Genomic DNA, 20,642 nt, shown 5'->3' with positions numbered 1-20,642 from the left:
CCCATTGTCTGCCCTTAAGCGTATGATCCAATCACTTTCCTTGCTTTCAGTATGACTTCTGATATCTCCCCCTCTTATACTGGTTGGTATAATTTCCAGTACTCTAAAGCTAAAGGTATGTGACATATCATTGTTCATGACATGTTTGGCTAAGGCATTGTTGGATGACCCTCTTCTAATGTTATAAATGTGTTCCCTAATTCGGTCTCTGAACTTCCTATTGGTTTTGCCCACGTAAAAGCTAGTACATACTTGGCATACCGCAAGATATACTATATTGCATGTCATGCAATTTGCTATAATGTCAGTCCTAAATGTTTGCCCTGTATCAGGATGTACAAATGTAGAGTCAGTATCTATGTATGAACAGAAATTACATTGACCACAAGGCATCGTATTGCCTCGGTCTGTATTTATATATGTCTCATTCGAGTAACAGAGCATTCTTTTTAAATTCTTTTTATTTCTGTACTGAAATTTCAGAGTGTCACCAACTATATTCCTAATATCATCATCGATCTGGAAAACAGTCCAAAATCTACTAATGATATCCTTAACTTTACAATGATCTGATGTAAAGGTAGTGGTGAACTTGACAGTAGATGTTATGTCACTGTTCTTTACCTGATTGTTTATGGCTTCTTTTGGTCCACAATATGGTGCCGCACTAGTAGACCTCAGGTCCAATGAATCTTGTAAATTTCTATTCACTTCATGGGTCTCATACCCTCTCTCTAATAGTCTATCCTTCAAACTATCAAGTTCAGTGACAAAACCTTCCTCTGTGGGATTGAGCCTGGAGGCCCTTATTGCTTGTCCTCTGATGATATTTTTAAAAACAAAAGACGGGTGCATGCTTGATCTCATTAACAGAGAGTTACTATAACAGTTCTTTCTAAATATGCCTGTGTTGATTAACCCATTAGGTAGTCTCTCAATATATAAATCCAAGAACTCAATCTTGTTCTCGAAATAATTTAAAGTAAATCTAAGGAAACTAGTTAGATTATTCATAGTCCCTAAGAAAAGTTCTAAAACATCAGCTGTCCCTTGCCATAAAATAAAAACGTCATCAACAAAACGTCGAAAAAACAGGACATATTGCATAAATGGGTCTGTCTTGAATAATACACTCTCCTCCCATTGTGCCAAGAACATATTTGCATAACTGTTGGCACACGGTGTGCCCATTGCAACACCGTCCACCTGTCTATAAATAACATCATCAAAAACGAAAATATTGTTCTCTAAAACTAATTCCAGAAAATGTAATATTAAATCTATCTCAACAATACTGTAGTTACTATGTTTTTTCAAATAGTCAGAAATATAAGTAATGCCAAGGTCATTCGGTATGACAGTGAATAATGATTGGATATCAAGGGTAGCAAAAATACATCCATCTAACCCATCATGATGATTAACACAATCATATAAATCAAGCAAAAACTGTTTGGAATCCCTCAGTTCATAGCTATTTTTATTCAAAATTGGTCTAAGATTCTTCTCTATGTACACAGATAGGTGTTCCGTGACCCAACCCCGCCCTGACACAATGGGACGCATGGGAGGGTCATCTCTATTCTTATGAATTTTGGGAAGACCATGCATGATAGGTAACAGTGGTGCTTTGATTGTTAAATACCCATAGAGGTCTTCATCTATCAATTTACTCAAATAGAGATCAAATAATATATTACTAATCGATCTAATAATACTATTCATTGTGTCACTGGTCACAACTTCATAGAAGTTGTCACTCAGCATATTTTTCATTGCTGTGTAATAATGGTCAATATCCATGACCACTACCCTTCCTCCCTTATCTGCTGGTCTCACCACAATAGTTCTGTCTTTTTGTAAGTTTTTCAAACTCAATCTTTCTCCATGAGTTAAGTTATCTGCATAACGATATCTCCTACTACTGTTCTCCTTATAATATTTATGTAATTCATCCTCAGTGAGTCGTTGATACGTCTCTATAATTGGATGATTAATAGGAACATATTCACTCAATTTCTTGTATATAAATTTCGCATCCGCTTGAGCCTTATTATTGCTATCTTTATAGATAAGCCTGAGCATAACATTCCTGCAAAACAGTTTCAAATCAACAACAGTTTCTGCAATACTACTTCTACCTTTGGGTATAAAATTCATTCCTTTACTTAGAAGAGTGATATCATCACTGGTTAATATTCTCTTAGACAGATTATATACTGCCATCTTCCCTATTTCTTCCACATCTTTTTCAAGGTTTGATTCTGCGGAAACTCTTCTGAGTATTTCCTTTTCTGGCGTCCGCGACTCATCGAGCGCGTACGTCTGGGACCCTTCTCCATTCGTACCGGTAGGGGAAAAGAAACATTTAATAATGCTTCAGGGTTTATCATTCCCTGGTTACTATGTGTCTTCTGTCCAACTGCAACATTTGCATTCCTTTCTTCTAAAGCTGGTTTGTTTCTCACAATTTGTATTTTGGGATATAAATTAGTTCCCTCTTGCATACTAGGATGCATGATGTGTATCACATCATTCGAATCATTAGAGGACAAGGCCATAGATTCTACAGTTTCATTGTCTATGTCATGCAAAGTGATGGTATCAGCATTCTCTGCATTGTCCTTTGTTGTTAGAGGAATAACCTGCTTAACTCTGTTTATAATGTCTGTATGTACGTTCTTAAGAACAGATATATTAGTGTCTCCTGCACTTACACCAGCTTGTTGACCACTGGTATTATTTCTGAGAGCCTCTGGTTCAATAACACATTCGTGGTCATTGATAGCATTACAGGTTATGACATTATTACTTACTTTACACTTGTCATTTACAATGCTATTGCTGATATGTCCAGGCCTATTGACATTAGCATTAGCAGAAATAAATTGTGTATTAATCACATTACTAGAACTGTTAGATACTTCACTAGACATATTAGCATACTTCATATGATTAGTATTGTTACCAATAGTAGCATTGGAATTATATCTGGGCCAAGTGAACACGTGGCCCAATTTAAAGTCGTTCAAATCTCTACTGATTTTATGTTTTTTCTGTTGTATCAGCTTTCTTTCTAAAGCTGATACACTGTCCAACACATTTTCAAATAAAGGTGTAACAATACCTTCTGGAAACTCCTCAAAGATGATAGTTTGTTTATTGTTAATATCCAAAGTCAAGGCTTGTTCTTCTGGTTCGAAAAAATTAATTAATAGTTCCAAGTATCTCCGACTGGCTTTTAGGTTAAGTCGCTGCCACGCCGATAGTAATTCAGGGTAGTCCCGCCCTTGACTGGGCATGTTGAAAATGCGCAACCCTCTCGGTACGATGTTCATGTCTAAGCACAAACGCAAATGTATGCGTTGTACCTGAAGTCTCTTCAATTTGTAAAAACTCCGCTCCATATCTTCTAATAATTGGTGTAAGCATTCCATGTTCATGGTCTCTGGCGTGATGTCATCTCTCGGCGCCAGAGTATCTAGATGCCAAGCCGAAACGGCAGTACAAGCCAGATATTGTTTAAAACAATGGACCAATGACTCGTTCCTCCGGTATTCACCTCGAGGGACGTAGTCTAGCTCAATATTGGCCATTGTTAACGTGCCCAACGTATATGGATATATAAATGTGCAACACAAGTGGTAACAAAGTTAAATGAACAGTCTGCTCCGTGAGGTGGCTAATAAAGGAGCCAATGAATGTAAATGAAAAATAAATAGCCACCTGTAGGATGAACGCTCCTCTGCCAAAAAGTTATAGAATAAAATCAATGTGCAGCAAGCAGAGAGCGAAACAGAGCTAGAAAATATCAAACTCTTCAGTAGGAAAGTCCAATAACTAAATCAGTCCACGGATGTAGAATACTCAGCAATAAAAACTTTATTAGACAAGCACTTTCGCTATGGATAGCTTCTTCAGGTCTATTTTAAAAATAAATCAGAGTTGCTCTATATATATGTGGTTGACACTGAGTTGAAAGTTCATTGTACAACCTCATTACATATTTAAAAGGGTAAAACAGGCTGTTATTTGTTGTCAGAGAAACTAGTCTAAAATACAAACATCAATTGTACATGTACATTCATGTCACTATCATATATTCAATAATAAAAGACATATATATGAAATATATATAAAATGTATATAAAAAAATAGTATAAAAAATATATATGTATATTAACTATCAATATATTAAGTAACATGTCTGTTGATGAAAAGACCACATCATTCAAAAACATATACATATAAGTCTCATCACTTGTATATGTATGAACACTATACAAACACCATTTATACACACTCATGAGACCATGATCATGCATAAATAGTATGAAAGTATAAAAATATCATCAGAGGACAAGCAATAAGGACCTCCAGGCTCAATCCCACAGAGGAAGGTTTTGTCACTGAACTTGATAGTTTGAAGGATAGACTATTAGAGAGAGGGTATGAGACCCATGAAGTGAATAGAAATTTACAAGATTCATTGGACCTGAGGTCTACTAGTGCGGCACCATATTTTGGACCAAAGGAAGCCATAAACAATCAGGTAAAGAACAGTGACATAACATCTACTGTCAAGTTCACCACTACCTTTACATCAGATCATTGTAAAGTTAAGGATATCATTAGTAGATTTTGGACTGTTTTCCAGATCGATGATGATATTAGGAATATAGTTGGTGACACTCCGAAATTTCAGTACAGAAATAAAAAGAATTTAAAAAGAATGCTCTGTTACTCGAATGAGACAGATATAAATACAGACCGAGGCAATACGATGCCTTGTGGTCAATGTAATTTCTGTTCGTACATAGATACTGACTCTACATTTGTACATCCTGATACAGGGCAAACATTTAGGACTGACATTATAGCAAATTGCATGACATGCAATATAGTATATCTTGCGGTATGCCAAGTATGTACTAGCTTTTACGTGGGCAAAACCAATAGGAAGTTCAGAGACCGAATTAGGGAACACATTTATAACATTAGAAGAGGGTCATCCAACAATGCCTTAGCCAAACATGTCATGAACAATGATATGTCACATACCTTTAGCTTTAGAGTACTGGAAATTATACCAACCAGTATAGGAGGGGGAGATATCAGAAGTCATACTGAAAGCAAGGAAAGTGATTGGATCATACGCTTAAGGGCAGACAATGGGGTAGGCTTAAATGAAAGAGCATCCATAAAACCACGATTAAGGAAACGTAGAAAGATTAAGTAGAATTCTCATAACAGTATAAATATACAAGCCATATCTTCTATGTATCTTATACATGTATATATATATATATATATATATATATATATATATATATATATATATATTAGTTAATGACATTATAGGATATCCTTCATATATTCTACTATAGGTTTAAATATTTGGAGTGTCCTGTATGCATCTATGCATTTTCATGTATTGTCTCCACATTTATCATTTACATATACATATGCATCAGTTGAAGAAGGTTTTATATAGGTCTCAATATTGTCTTTCATACTATTTATGCACGATCATGGTCTCATGAGTGTGTATAAATGGTGTTTGTATAGTGTTCATACATATACAAGTGATGAGACTTATATGTATATGTTTTTGAATTATGTGGTCTTTTCAACAGACATGTTACTGAATATATTGATAGTTAATATATATATTTTTTATACTATTTTTTATATACATTTTATATATATTTCATATATATGTCTTTTATTATTGAATATATGATAGTGACATGAATGTACATGTACAATTGATGTTTTTATTTTAGACTAGTTTCTCTGACAACAAATAACAGCCTGTTTTACCCTTTTAAATATGTAATGAGGTTGTACAATGAACTTTCAACTCAGTGTCAACCACATATATATAGAGCAACTCTGATTTATTTTTAAAATAGACCTGAAGAAGCTATCCATAGCGAAATCGCTTGTCTAATAAAGTTTTTATTGCTGAGTATTCTACATCCGTGGACTGATTTAGTTATTGGACTTTCCTACTGAAGATTTTGATATTTTCTAGCTCTGTTTCGCTCTCTGCTTGCTGCACATTGATTTTATTACTAGAACAATGATGAGCAGAATCTAAGAAAATACTGCTGTTGGTGGGTCTTGATGGACAGAAAGCATTCAAATCAGTAAGCTGTGATTTTATGAGTACAGCAATGGAAGCATTTGCATTCCTAATACAAAAAAGAAGTTATGTTCTTACCATAACGTTCCATCTGTGTTGTCGATCTTCATTCATTCATGAAAGATGGGTTTCTGTTCTGTCCTCTGAACCAACTTGGCAGATGTAACAAGCTCGCGCCAGCCAGAAACCCTCGAGCTAAGGTTAACCATACTGCCCCTCTCCTCATCTCTTCAGATTGAGTTTGCCCGTAAGAATAAGAAAGCGTTGGCTTTGCCTGAGCAAATGCCCTATCATGCAACCAGGACCAAATCTGAGCCTCCAGGAGTCTTTGGAGGGGGGTAGGAGGGTTGGATGTCATGAATGAATGAAGATCGATAACACAGATGGAATGTTATGGTAAGAACATAACTTCTTTATCTGATGTTGTCAATCTTCATTCATTCATGACAGATGCGATAGTCTCTCTAGCTACTTTATGTCCTGGGAGGCCCTATGGAAGGATATTCTTGAGCACCACTGAGCCAAAGGATGCTCTCCCCCTGGAGACCATGACTAATTTGTAATGAGTGATAACGATATGAGGGGTAGCCCAAGCAGCTGCTGCGCAAATGTCATCCATAGAAGCTCTTGAATGAAAGGCTATGGAAGTGGCAACTGATCTGGTTGAATGAGCCTTGCCTTTAGCTGTTAAACACATTTTATTTTGTTGATAGACAAAGGAAATGCAGTCTTCTCAACCATTTTGCCAAAGTGACTTTAGAAACTGATTTACCTAACTTGGTCTCTGAAAAAGACAGGAACAATTCACCTGAATTCTGGAATGATTTAGTCCTAAGTAAAAACGCAATTGTCTATTCACATCCAATAAATGCAAACAATATTCTCTTTTGTTAACAAAATTTGGGAAGAAGCCTTGCAGGTCAATGGATTGATTAATATTGAAATATGATACAACTTTGGGTAGAAAGGAGGGGTTAGTCCAAAGAGATAACCTCTCTTTGTGAAAAACTATGTAAGGGCGCTTTACACACAAGACCTGTAATTCTGATATTCTCCTGGCTGAATTGATGGCTACCAGGAATAAAGTCTCCCAAGACAAAAATTTTATATCGCAGGTGGCAGCTGGCTCAAAGGGTTGATAAGTCAAGGTTTGTGGGACTAGAGTCAAATTCCAAGGTTCAAAGGGCTCTTTAAAGGTTGTTTTAAATGCACGAGTCCTTTTATGAAGGTTTTGCAGAGATGATAAGATATTAAAAAGAAATCTTCAAAACCATTATGGAAATTTGAGATAGCTGCTAAATGGACTCTAATAGTAGAAGCTGAGGCTCTTGAATGGAGTAAGGTTGATAAGTACGCCAGCACTGTATTAATAGGAGCTGAAAAGGGGTCAAGTCCTTTTTCTCGAGACCACAACACAAATCTGTTCCACTTACTATAATACATTTTCCTGGTGGACAGTTTATGGGAAGCTAGAAGTATTTTTTGCATAGGGGAAGATAGATTATTTTGCCTGGCAATTACTAGAAGTGGAGGTACCAAGCTGTCAGCTTAAGGCTCGATAGGTTTGGATGGACCAACCCCTGTGGATGTGATAGTAATCTTGGAGTTGGGTCCAGAGTCCATGGGTGGTGAACTAGGTGAGGCCAAAGGAAAGGAAACCAGACTTAGTGGGGTCAATAGGGTGCAATAAGGATTACTTTGATTCTCAACTGATGTGCTTTCTTTAACTCATTACATCCGAGCGACACCTCCAGGTACATCTGCAGTTAACTCCTACTGAAGCCTCTAGGCATCAAATATTGCTTGTTCATATTTGCATCAATAATTCCAAAATCATGCTATGCACAAGCTTTTAAAATACTTCATATTAAAGCTTACACAATGGCAAACTCAACTGTATTCATATTTGACCTCTGTCTAGTGCAGGTAAATAGATATTAACTGCTGTTTTTATGATATTAATTTATATAGACAGAATATTCACATTTTTCTGAACATCTCAACAACCAAGTAACATACACATACCTTCTTAGCCTCATACAAAAGCTCTCAGTTAGATGAATAAAATGCTTTTGACAGTATATGTGTAACTTGGGTGGTTGCTGAGATATTGTAAATTGTTTACAAAATATTACATATGTAATAGTTACTGTGTTGACCGTGACTTATAAAATTCAGTTTAAGACCTAGAACCTAAAGAATACTACCACATTAAAAACTGTTTATGGTGAAAAATTTGCCATTTATACTTCTTTTATAATCGCTATGTTTCCAGAGATATAAACATTTATTTGAAATGTAAGGACATAATTTTGATTCTGTCAAAAGGCTTAGGCTCTGCCCATTGGAAGTTACAGTGCAATCTTCCTGAGCTCCATTGGAAGGATTGAGTTAAAAATAGTGGAATCAAAGGAAATGGAAGGCATAAAGCAGTCCTGGGAGCCAATCGTGTACAAGAGCGTCCCTCGAGGACTCCCCAAAATAGCTGCTGCATTTGTGGTTGTTGGGAGATGCAAATAGATTGCAGCAAAGCTGACTCCAGCTAAGAAAAATCTCCAACGCTACCTTGGGACTGACAGACCACTCGTGAGGCAGGAGAATGCACCTGCTCAGTTTATCCGCAATCACACTGGGAATTCCAGGGAATGTGCATTGCTACCAGAAAGCGGTTGGAGGCTATCACCCACTGCCATACTCTCATGAGTTCCTGACATAACGGGTAGGATCTGGTTCCCCCCATTTGTGTATATACCAGACTGACATGTTGTCCGAATGAACAGCAATTGTTCCCATTGAGAGGGCAGATTGGAATGCTTGCAATGCCAGAAGCACTGCCCTCAGTTCTAGGACACTGATATGCAAATTGGCCTCTAAGTGGGACCAAGTGCCTTGAACTGACTTTCCTTGAAAATGCCCCCCCACCCCCATCAGGTATACATCCGTGGTCACTACGTCCTTGGGCTGAGGAAGTGAGAAGGGACGACTCCATAACTCCTTTTCCGACTTCATCCACCAATTCAGATCCTGCTTGCAGCAGTTTGTTATGTGGATTGGGTGGGACATAGGATGCGTAGGGACCATTGTGACACTAGGAGCCATTGTAGTAGCCTGATATGGAGTCTGGCTAGGGGAACTATGGTGATTGTTGCTGCCATTGACCCTAGCAGTTGAAGGACTAAATGAGCTAGGACCTTGGCCTGAGAGAGTATCATCCAGAGCGGAGATCTTAGCCTCTGTAGTCTGTGATGAGGAAGAGTGACAAGACAGGACCTCGTGTCGAATGTTACTCCTATGAATTCTAGGCTTTGAGAAGATACTAGTTTCGACTTCTCTTTGTTTATTGAGATACCCAAGAGCTGTGCCAGCTGCAGGGTATAGTGCAAGGCGAGAAGTAGAAGATGCTTGATGGGGCGGTAAGGAGCCAGTTTAAATATGGAAACACCTGGAATCTTTGCAGTCTCAAGTGAGCTGCTACTACTGCCATACACTTGGTAAACACTATGGGGGCTGTAGAAAGCCCAAAGGGCAGCACTTAGAATTGGTAATGACTGGCTCCCAGCTGGAAGCGGAGATATCTCCTGGAGAGATTTCCATTTTTATATAGTAATATGTATCCTGGAGCTCTATCAAGCATATCCAATGGTCTTTTTCCAGAAACGGGAGGATAGACTGAACCGTGACCATCTGGAATTTGGTCTGTTTGACGAACTTGTTTAGGATGATGAAGTCTACAAATGGCCTCCAGTCCCCTGTCTTTTTTAGCACTAAAAAGAATCTTGAGTAAAATCCAGATTCTACTTGATCTTGTGGGACTGTTTAGATGACTCTTTTCGAGTAGCTTTTTAATTTCTTGCACTGCTGTGTCCCTCTGACTGAGTGGAACAGCAGGGATTCGCCTTTGTGGACTCAGGTAAAGATAGAAAGGAATGTGGTAACCTCTGGTAATTATTATCTGCACCCAGGAATCTGATGTTATAGAATGCTAGGCTAAGTGGTGTAAAGACAATCGTCCCTGGACTGCTTCCAGAGGCAAGCAATCAGGATGATCTTCAGGAACGCTGGTATGGCTGCCCAGAAAAGGAATCTCTGAAGCCCTGGTTATGCAGGCCCCCTCTGCCATGGGGAGGTGTCTTTCTGATGAGTTCCCCCCTCTGCCCCAGGGGGAAAACTCAACGTGTGTGTCACAAAAAGGCCCTTGGGATTTTTTGAAACACATTTTTCCACTTCTCTGATTCCTGGTGTAAGATCGTTGGGGAGTGGCAAAACGTACACCCACAGCAGACAGGGTTTTACCGTCCTTTTCATACCTGGCTACCGTATCTTTAACTTTTGGACCAAATAGAGAGGATCATCGATGGGAGCATTGACGAAGGAAGAGTTGAAGGGCTCCTCAAAGTAGCAGAAGCGCATCCAGGTGTAACGTCTCAAGACAACACCTGAAGCCTCTGCTCTGGCCTCCCCTTTGGTTGTATGCCCAATCAACCCCATGGACAAATTAGATACTGATTCCATGGTGGCAAGCTGCAAGGCAACTTTCTCACGTACCTCATCAGACACTGCTCCTGCTAAGGTTCCTGAAAGTTCTGTGATCAGGTCCCTTTAAAGATGGGTAAAATGTGCCAAATAATTCAATGACCATATGGCAAAGATTGCTGAAGCATAAAGCCGGTTCTCTAATCTGTCCAATGTCTGAGACTCTCTGTTTTGAGGATGGACAGCAGGACTCTCCTCTGCTTGTTCTTTCTTTGAGGCCGCCGTCACCACCATAGCATCTACTACCAAGCCTTTGGACCAGTGGGGGGGTGATCATCTGGGTGGAGAATATCTTGTCTGGTCTCTGGGGGATTGGCTCGGTGTCAGGGGCCTTCCAAGTGCAATACACGATGAGCTTGACCAACTCATCTGCAGGCAGGATCATCCAGGAAGTAGAGGGCAGGGCACAGAAATCTTGCAAGAAAACAGATTCCTCTGAGGAAAGGTTGGTGGGCTTCCAGTCACCCCTCTTTTTAAATATCTCTAGTATGTCTCCAAAGGAGACATCTTCAGGAGGCGACCATGGGGACCCTTCCCCTTCATCAAAATCAGCATCTTCGGTGAGAGATTCCCCAGATGAGTCAACATGCATCCTCTTGTATGATCTCTTATGGGGTGGCTCATCAGGGGGAAGGTCTGAAGAGGACTCCAAAGAGAGGGTAACCTGCGGTAGAGTATCTTGCTGCTCCCGTGCCCATTGCCCCAGTAATGTGGACTGTGGCAGCTGCGATCCACAGGATATATATATATATATATATATATATATATATATATATATATGACATTCGGGGGCCATAGGAGCCAACTGTGAGCCTGCTGAGGTGAGTGCTCTCTCAATAACCTGGAAGGCAAGCCCGCCTGAAGAGGGACTGAAGCCCAGAACTGAGAAAGACAACCTCAGAACCAGGGTCACATCCCACTCTGACATGCCCAACTCCAGGGAAGGAGCCACGAGAGGACTCAAAGCTGTCAAAGCAACCAGAACTATAGATGGCGCCATAGAAAAAAATTGGTGCCATACTAGAGATCATGGTGCTGACAGACCAGTCATGGTGTCGAGGGTGGGTCGGCTCCAACTGAGCCGTGGTCCATAGGGTAGGTTCCAGAACCACGGTGAGATCTACCAATGGAACCGAAGAAGCTGGCACTGGGAGGGGCGTTGGCATCGATGGCTCCAAGACCTGTTGGGGGGGGTTGAAGGAGGAATATAGGTTGGAGTCTGGGGAGAAAAACCCTTGGCTCCAGGTGGGAGTGAGGTCCTGGAAGGGGTTGGGATGCCTCTGGCTGCTAGGAGCTGATCCACAAGTCTCTCTACATCAAGCTCCAAAAGGCTCCTGGTGGAATGAGTGGACATCCCCAATGGAGATTCTGGCTGGTCAAGAAAAAGACTAAGCTGCTGTCCAACAAAGGGGTCAATGGATGGGGAGTATTGGGTCCTGGCTAATGTCTCGACCTTCGGCACCATGGTCGAATGACCTCAAAGTTGTGATGGGAAGGGTGACCAATTTTTTAAGGCAGAAGCTATTGTTGGTGCCAAGAAGGTCTGCGGTTCTGTGGAAGGGGTCAGTACAATGGCAATTGCTGTCGTTGGTTCTGTAGTTGAAGATGGCATCATGGAGGGAGTTTTAGGTTCCGGTGCAGACAGAGTTGTCAGTGTCAGTTTGGCATGTTTAGTCTTCGGTTCAGTATGAACCTGGGTTTTAGAAGTTTTCGGTTCCTGTGACTGAGGAGACATTGGGACCGAATGACTCCTCTTCTTTGTCTCTTTCTTGGGAGGGGTTGATACCTAAGCCTCAGATAAAGCCTCCAAGAAAGTGGTTTTTAGAAGACCCTTTAAAATTAACTTATTTTATACTTTGCTAAGGTGCGGGCACTAAAGCCCTTGCAGAGCTCGCATGGAGGTTGAACTTGCAAGTGTAGTACTCCTAAATAGTACACGTAGGAGAGATGCCCATCAGAATTTGGCATCTTCCTGCCACATTTGTCACACTGTTTAAAGCCAGTGGTACCTTTTTTGTCAGCCGTTGTCAACAAAAACAATAAGAACAACAACAAGAAATTATGTCAGCGATCAAGACACATATAGTAAGGAAAAGTTTTTTTTTTTTGATAATACCAACAATGGTAATAAAAGATACACCCAAGAGGGTAAAAGGAAGGAAGGAAAAAAATACCAACGATGGTACAAAGATTACCAAGGGGTAAGGGGAAGGGAGGGGCCTGTACCATCAATAGTACAAAGTAGTACCAACAAGCTAATTAGGAGAAGGAAAATCACTCTCACAGTAAAAGGACTATAACTAATCAATAAAGAGATTTTAGAAGAACAGATGCAAAAAATTTCAAAGATTTTGTGAAAAATATAACAGCTTGAGAGCAGGCCTGATGCATCTTAAATCTCTACATGGCAAACAAGATCTGAAGAGATGAAGAGAGGGGCACTATGGGTAACTTTAGCTCGAGAGTTTCCGGCTGGCGCAAGCTTGTTACATTGGCTGAGTTGGTTCCAAAGACGGAACCAAAACCAATCTGTCATGAATGAATAAAGATTGACAACATCAGATGGTTAATTACGAGGATATATGAGGAATCGGAGGCAAAAATTAAAGAGGGAGGGTTCCCTTCTAATAAGCTGTGTCTGAACAGAGGAACCATGCAGGGGTGTCCTCCTTCCCCCTTTGTTAATTGAGTTATATTTAGAGTCATCGGCAAAGAAAATAAGGGACTCAGAAATTCATGGACATAATTGGTATGGTAATCAAGAAAAGTTGGTTTTATTTGCAGATTATACTATTTTGTACCTGACAAAAGCAGACAAGGACACCTCACTGTTGTGGAACATGCTCAGACAGTTTCAAGTCTTTTTGGGATGTACAATTAAAGATAAAACAAAGGCTACAGCTGTAAGCTATGTACCCACACATTAATTGGTTCAGCAATACCCATACTTATTTGGATATGATAACATGAAATATCTATGAGTATGGATTAAAAAGGATTCTGTTAGGGCAGCTAAGGATATGTGGGAAGAGACTAATCAAAAGATAATATAAAAACTGAGAAACTGGAAGCTCTTGTTTTTGAATATGGACAGCAATATACAATCAGTGAAAATGTTTTTATTCCCTTCAGTTTTATATAAAGGTCAGGCATATTTTATTAACCACAGTTGTGACAAGTAATTAATAAATGGTCAAAGAATTTTATCTGGGGAGGGGGGAGGGCAAGGGTCAAATGGGATAAGTTAATCCTTCCAATACAACAAGGTGTTCAAAACTATAGGATTTGAAGGGATATTTTAGAACAATTCATTTAAGGCTCATATACATAACACAAGCAGAATGCTATAATTCAAAGTGGAAAGAGATGATGATGAAATGGGGAGAAATTCAAGAAACAATTTTTGATGCAGACCCTTTAGAAGAATAACATCTACCATACAGAATATTATGTTCATAAAGTAGCAGCAGGTATTCTAAGAACTGAGCCAACATGAGAATGGAGAATACAGATTACGCCAATAGGCATGACTGCAAGTACAGGTACAGAAAATAAGCAAAAGGTGTCTGGAACATGAGAATGGAGAAAGGCGTTTTTGCCAGCAGGGATGGTTGCAATTAGGGGGATGGAATTTACTGCAGAAAACTGGCAAAAGGAACAAAGGTATTGGGAGCAAATGACTACAGAGGGAGTGGTAACAGAACAGGAAGAGGTGAAGAAGACATACGGACTGCAGGCTAGAGACAGCCTTCCCTATCAGGGATTGATATTAGAATAAAGGCAAAGAGAACAGGATAGGGGAATCCTAAGTGGAAGACCTGCATTGGTAGCGCTTTTTAACTGGAGCAATAAGAAGTTCCTATTAAAAAAGGGATAATTAGTAGGGCAAATAAAATACTGCACTAAAACTATAGCAATCAACCAGAGGAGGTTAGAAAAGATTGGGAATAGAGAGACTGGAAAAGCAGTTTGCAAGAAAAAATGGGAAGACGTGTATAGCTCCCAAATATGAAACATATCTAGAAGATTAGTATTTTCTGCTTGGAAGTTTTGCATAGGTACTCCAAGCAGACTCCAAATATTTTTTTCCTCAGGCAGATAGCAAGCGTTAGAGGTGTGATGGAGAAGAAAGAGGTAACTGAAACATTTGTTTTAGGAGTGTAATGAGTTGGCAGGCTGTATTTATAAATTCCCTACAGAGAACTTTGTCAAAAATATTGGGTGAGCAAATGGTTGTAACTAAGGAAATTATGTGTTTTACTGTTGAGCTGGGATACAGGATCTGAACTGCCTATACATAAAATAGCCTTAAGTTTAATTCTGGTGGCTAGATTTCTAGAAAATGGAAATCAAAGTCTAAAAAAACAACTGTATTTTAAGTACTGAATATTGTCACAGAGGTAAAAGAACTGGAAGTGGGATCTTTAGAAAAGGGTAGGAGCAAATTATATAGAAAAATGGAAACTATGGGAACAATAAATGCAGAACAATATTTTGGAGGAGGAGTCGGGTGTAAGGAAAGGCAGGAACTGATCAATTTATGAAATACTGGATTGATAATAAATATACAAAATAATATATGCGATCTATAATGTTTGCAATTGGGAATATGTTAATATAGGTTATTTTCTTTTATATACATGCATGTTTGCCTATGTCTTAAGAGATAATTCAAAAAAGGTGTTAAAAAATAAAAAAGCTGAAGATGAGCAGGCTAAACACACTGTCAAAAAGAATTTTTAGTTTCTTCTCTCTTTTTTATCGGGGTTGTTATTCCTATCCTTCAAAACCTCTTGGTGTCCAACAATTGCAAAGTTTTTATCAAATATGTTCATCATTAGCCCAAGAAGTAAGTAATTTGTTCTAATCGTAATTTGTTCTAATCTTCCTCTCATGGTCGTTAAGATCCATCTTTTAACTCAACACATTCTTACTCTGTCAGATACAAAGGTTTTAGTATTCTTGTTGCCTACCCTCCTCTTCTGCATTCTTGCCTTTCTCCACTGGTCTATTGACTCTCAAACTGTCATGAGCTCTCCTTGAATACTGCTGTGCTTCTTTCTGCTGATCCAACAGTTTTTTCTTAAACAGTGGAAAGGATTTTATTGGCCATCTGTCATCCGTTCTGCTGTTCTGCCTCTGAGTTTTTCCCTTTCTTTATCGCTTCTACCGATCATTTCTCCTTGTTGCATCCCTTATCTATATTTCACAAGTTCAGCTGCTGCTGCTTCTGGCTCCAAAAAAAAGAAAAGTTATTCACATGCAGAAAGAATGTCTTTAGAATGGCCGGGTACACCTTAAAATACAGATTCAGTTTTAGACATTGTTTCAAGTAAAGGGTAAACTTGCTTCTTCTCATTCTGGTTCCCAAAGCAAAATTGTGGTCTATGTATATTACCTAGTCCCCATTTGTTAGTTTTTCCCTTCTTCCAAAGTGGACTCAATAACTGTTCTTTGAAATGGAATGTCTGCAGTTTAATAACAGCTGATGGCAGGAACTTATAAGTAGTTATTGAAGCTGTATAAACCCTATATGCTCTGTAAGATGGTATATTTTACTAATTCTGACCACTTGCTTAGCTGCTCTATCGCATCTATAAAAGAATTAAGACATAACAAAGCTAAACCATATTTTTCAGAAACTGTAGAACATATAAATGATATGAGTAAAAATACCTTTGGGGCTAAGGATCTGAGGCCATGTTTTGATTATTCAAGGAATATCAGAGAATATACCAGTATTATATTTTAAATATTGGAATATTCTAACTATAGATGAACAAATCAATACATTTTTGAGTTCAACACCACAATTCACATTTAAAAATAATTTATCCTTGAAAAGAAGATTATGTACTAGTAGAGCAATAAAAGCTCCATAGTCAATAATAGGAACAGTGCCATGTAAGCAATGCACTTGGTGTAGTTATATAACAACAGAGAAGGAATTTAAACATCCAGACATAGATAAAATATTCTATCTAAGAGTTAGAGCTGACTGTAATACGAAGCATGTAGTATATTTGGCTAATTGCCAAATATGTAATAAATTCTACATGGGTAAAACAGATAGGCCCCTTAAAGATAGAACAAGAGAACATATATACCATATTAGGAAGGGGAATATTTCCAATGCCTTGGCAAAGCATGTAAAAGAAACCAATACTCAGCACAATTTTAGAGTATTGGGTATTATTAGTGAAAATAAGAGAAAGGGAGATATTAGAAATAAAACAGAAACTATGGAAGTAGAATGGAGAGTAAGGCAAATGCAGGACCTGGTCTTAATGATGTTATTCCATTGAGGCCAGTTTTAAAGAACAGACCATTACGTAGATAGTTTATATCTTAGCTTTTTAGTATTTTTATAGGCTTATTGTTTTATTTTTATAATTATCATGGTATGCATTAGAATCTGGTATTCTTGTAGAAATTAGCTGAAGTATTTTTATATATTTTTATATGTACTCATGTAATGTATTAGAAGGGAATGAATGTAGAGTAATATGGCTTTAAGAACCAATTAAGCTGAATATTTTTGGATATAAAATGGGTGTGTTTACTAGGATAATCCATGCACCTGAAGAAGCCTAATGGTGAAAGCACTTGTGTGAGTTCCTTATTATTAAAGCAGTTTGTTTTTAAATAAGCTGGAGCCTGGTCTTTGCCTAGTGATTTTCTGTATATTTGTTCTTTGGATATTTGGCGAAGACACCTGGTTGCTGTTGGGTTGTTTGCTCGTAATCTGGATATATTTTTTTCCTTTTGTTGAATAGTTTATTTATGCTAGGGGTCCACTGAGTGGCTTTATTTTTGACAGTAATCATAGGTTTAACTTGGACAGGTACTGCCTCCTCTATGCAGCTATGAATGGGGTTGTACAGTGTTTTTATATATAACTCAGAGTAGGCCTCAGTGTTATCTGGGGTTGGAGGGGCTTGGAAGATTAATAAGCTGTCACTTAGTTTGAGGTACTTGGCTTTAGTAAAGTTCTTAACAGGCTTGGCATTTGAAGGGGGTTCTAGGTCAGTTTTAATACTAAAAGAAATCATTTTATGGTCAGATCTTAACAGGGAGGAGTTAATGCATGAAAAGGATCAACTTCCCCCCCATGATCATGACTACTAGGTCTAGGATATTTGTACCTCTAGTTGGGTAGCTAACTAGCTACTCCCAGGTGTTTGTTTTGACAAGGTCCAAAAACCTCTGAGTAAGTGAATTATGGGTCATATAAGTCTTCCAGTTTATGGAGGAGTAGTTGAAGTCACCCATAAGTACAGTGTTAAGCTGACTGTTAAGAGTTTCCAGTAGGTTTAGGCATGAGGTGTACTTTCCAGACTCACATTAGGGGACCTGTAGCTAGGAAGGATATGACAGGAGGGTGCACCTATGGTTATTTGGCCATGGAGCAGCTCAAGTGAGTCATATGGCTGGATCAGTCTAGCAGTGTACTTTTCCTTTATGAACACTGAGACATCTCTTCATTTTGTTTTATCCAAAGCTGAGGGGGACTGAAATGTATGAAAGGCACTGCAGTCTTTGATAGCCGGCGTGCTTTCTATGGTTCTGAACCATGTTTCTATGATTGCACATATGTCTGTGTTCTCCTTGGTGAGTAGCCCTACAGGAAGTGCAGTTTTTTATTTAAAATCCTAGCATTGAGCAGCAGTACTTTTAGGTAGTGCTGCTGAAGATATCATGTGGCCTCTTTTAGTTCTTCCTTTCAGACTACACTAGGCAAGCTTTGGAGGAGTATACACATTTTTAAGTTAACAACAGTGATGCTATGAGCAATTTACTGTATTTAGTGGCACGTCTGTTAATTAACTGAAGCATGTAGTTTGCCACCCACAGTCTCCTCCCTGCCCCCAACTCTGCCACGGCAGCACTGCTGTCTATGAATCTTGCTAACATTCCTCCAAATGTTTAACCTTATTTCCAAGGAGATAGTTTATGTTTCCTTTAAGCACACAAAACCGGTAGCCAGATAAAACTCAACTGTCTACAGGCTGAGTGGCCCATCAGTATAACAGACATGGGTGAAAAGATGTCCACCAATTCACATCATCAAACTGTACCACATGATGACAACCCTTCCCAAAAAAACAAAACAAAAGGAGATATCTAATGTACACAGTAGATTTAGGATGAGCAGCCCAGTATTTTTTGTTGTTTTACTCTAATATCACAACTAAATCTAACATTAACTTCTGACATCAAAGTGTAGAGTAAACGGACATTAATTTCAGGGGTAAATTGCCTGTTTATAAATTATCACCTGATACGTCTCTCTGGCATCCTGTTTTACAGTTACAGTAAACTCACAGTTAACCAGCAACCATGGGGATTGGTAGATGCTGGACAACTGCAGTTTCTTGTTGCTTGAGAGTTACTATTACAAATAGGCCTGACTAATACTGTACCCTATCCTATTTGTTTGGTTTGACTTGTTCTCAGGTTGGGGAGAGAGGGAATTTCTTCCTTTTTAAAACTCTAAAAACATAAGGTATGTTTCTGCGGATGGAAAACAGAAAGTGCAACACATGAAAATTGTACTGTATTTCTTTCATTTTTTTTCTGGTTGCTTGAGAGTGCTGGGATGCTTGAGTTCCAGTTAACTGAGAGTTTACTGTACATTTTTAGACAAACAGAAACAAGAACACTGCTTTAACATTTATTGTAAAATAAGTTGCAGATGAATGAATAATTGAAGTGAGAATGTGTGTGTGTGTGTGTGTGTGTGTGTGTGTGTGTGTATGTGTAGTGATGCATGGCCATTTTTGTGGATTCATAGAAACCGTCTAGGCAGTTTGTACAGTTACTGCAGTGGGCTGTCTCCACTGCTTACAGCAATCTTAACGAGGAATGGAAAGGCATATGATAATTTATCATGTGCCCCCCCCCCCAGAAATGCCATGCAGTAAGGGATTTACACAGTTCAGCAGGTCATAGAGTTGCTCAGAGTAAATAGCTATGTTAATTAATGTGGTCAGAAGAGACATTACACTCACTAATTCATAATATGCGTGTAGTGGTATGAGTGGTCTCTAGTGTGTGTGTGTGTGTGTGTGTGTGTGTGTGTGTGTGTGTGTGTGTGTGTGTACATATACACACACACACACACACATACAAATATACACAAGTGAGTAGCTGTGTGTGTCTGAGTGCGATTTGCTGAGGGTGTTTATGTGTGCAACTGCTGTACGGTGAAGTGTCTATGTGTATGTGGGAATGTCTGAGTGTTTGGGTGTTTTGGGGATGACAAAACTGACATACACATAACTCCCGCCCAACCAAAAAGCAAAGGCTGTAATACTGGGGGCGGGACAGTAGACACCAGGGACACTTTTGACTCCATGTACCTTAAATGTGTATGCTTTCAGCTTTGGTGGTTACCTGGATAACCTTTGGCTGGTTTGGGTAATTGATTTTTACACCTTAAAAAAAGGTAATAGGACAACAGTTTTTACAGCAAAAAGATCTATAGGAGCAATAAAGAGTATAAAACTTGAATGTCTGGCATTACTGACTAACTTGTGCCGAGAGATGGCAAACATTAGAAGTAAAATCATAGATGTTCTATAAAATCAGGGACAGGTGAATAGTGAGTGTGTGTGTGTTTGAATGAATGTGTGTAAGTATGTGGAAATGAATGAGGGGGTGGTCTGTGACAGTGCGATGGATGGGCCACCAGCAGTGATTACTGAGGCAAAGTCTTTATTAGCACGTTTGGTAATCACTGCATGATTCAGAGACATGAAAATTAGTTGATAATGATGGCCTTCCTAATTGCAGCTAATGTGCCTCTCAATTGCTGGTTTTTGTGCTTGTGTTAACAGGTCCTTTTTGCCACAGCAGTTAACACTTGCAGCTAAATTCTTTCTTAATCCCAGCCAGTACCCCTATTTATCTGTGCATGCATGGAATCCATCTGAGAAAGACAGTAGGGGGACTTCCAAAA

At 38.9% G+C, this 20,642-nt stretch overlaps 1 protein-coding gene across 2 annotated transcripts in view; it reads right to left on the bottom strand.

Annotated features, from left to right (window-relative positions):
* Positions 1–20,642, bottom strand: part of HPS5 (HPS5 biogenesis of lysosomal organelles complex 2 subunit 2) — a 1,422,788-nt gene that overhangs the window by 481,129 nt on the left and 921,017 nt on the right. The window lies entirely within an intron of this gene.

The sequence above is a fragment of the Protopterus annectens genome, chromosome 17.part0 (genome assembly GCF_019279795.1).
Source record: "Protopterus annectens isolate FY-2018-M chromosome 17.part0, PAN1.0, whole genome shotgun sequence".
Taxonomy (NCBI): domain Eukaryota; kingdom Metazoa; phylum Chordata; order Ceratodontiformes; family Protopteridae; genus Protopterus; species Protopterus annectens.
Note: the sequence above shows the minus strand (reverse complement) of the source record. Positions and strands in the feature narration are given on the sequence as shown.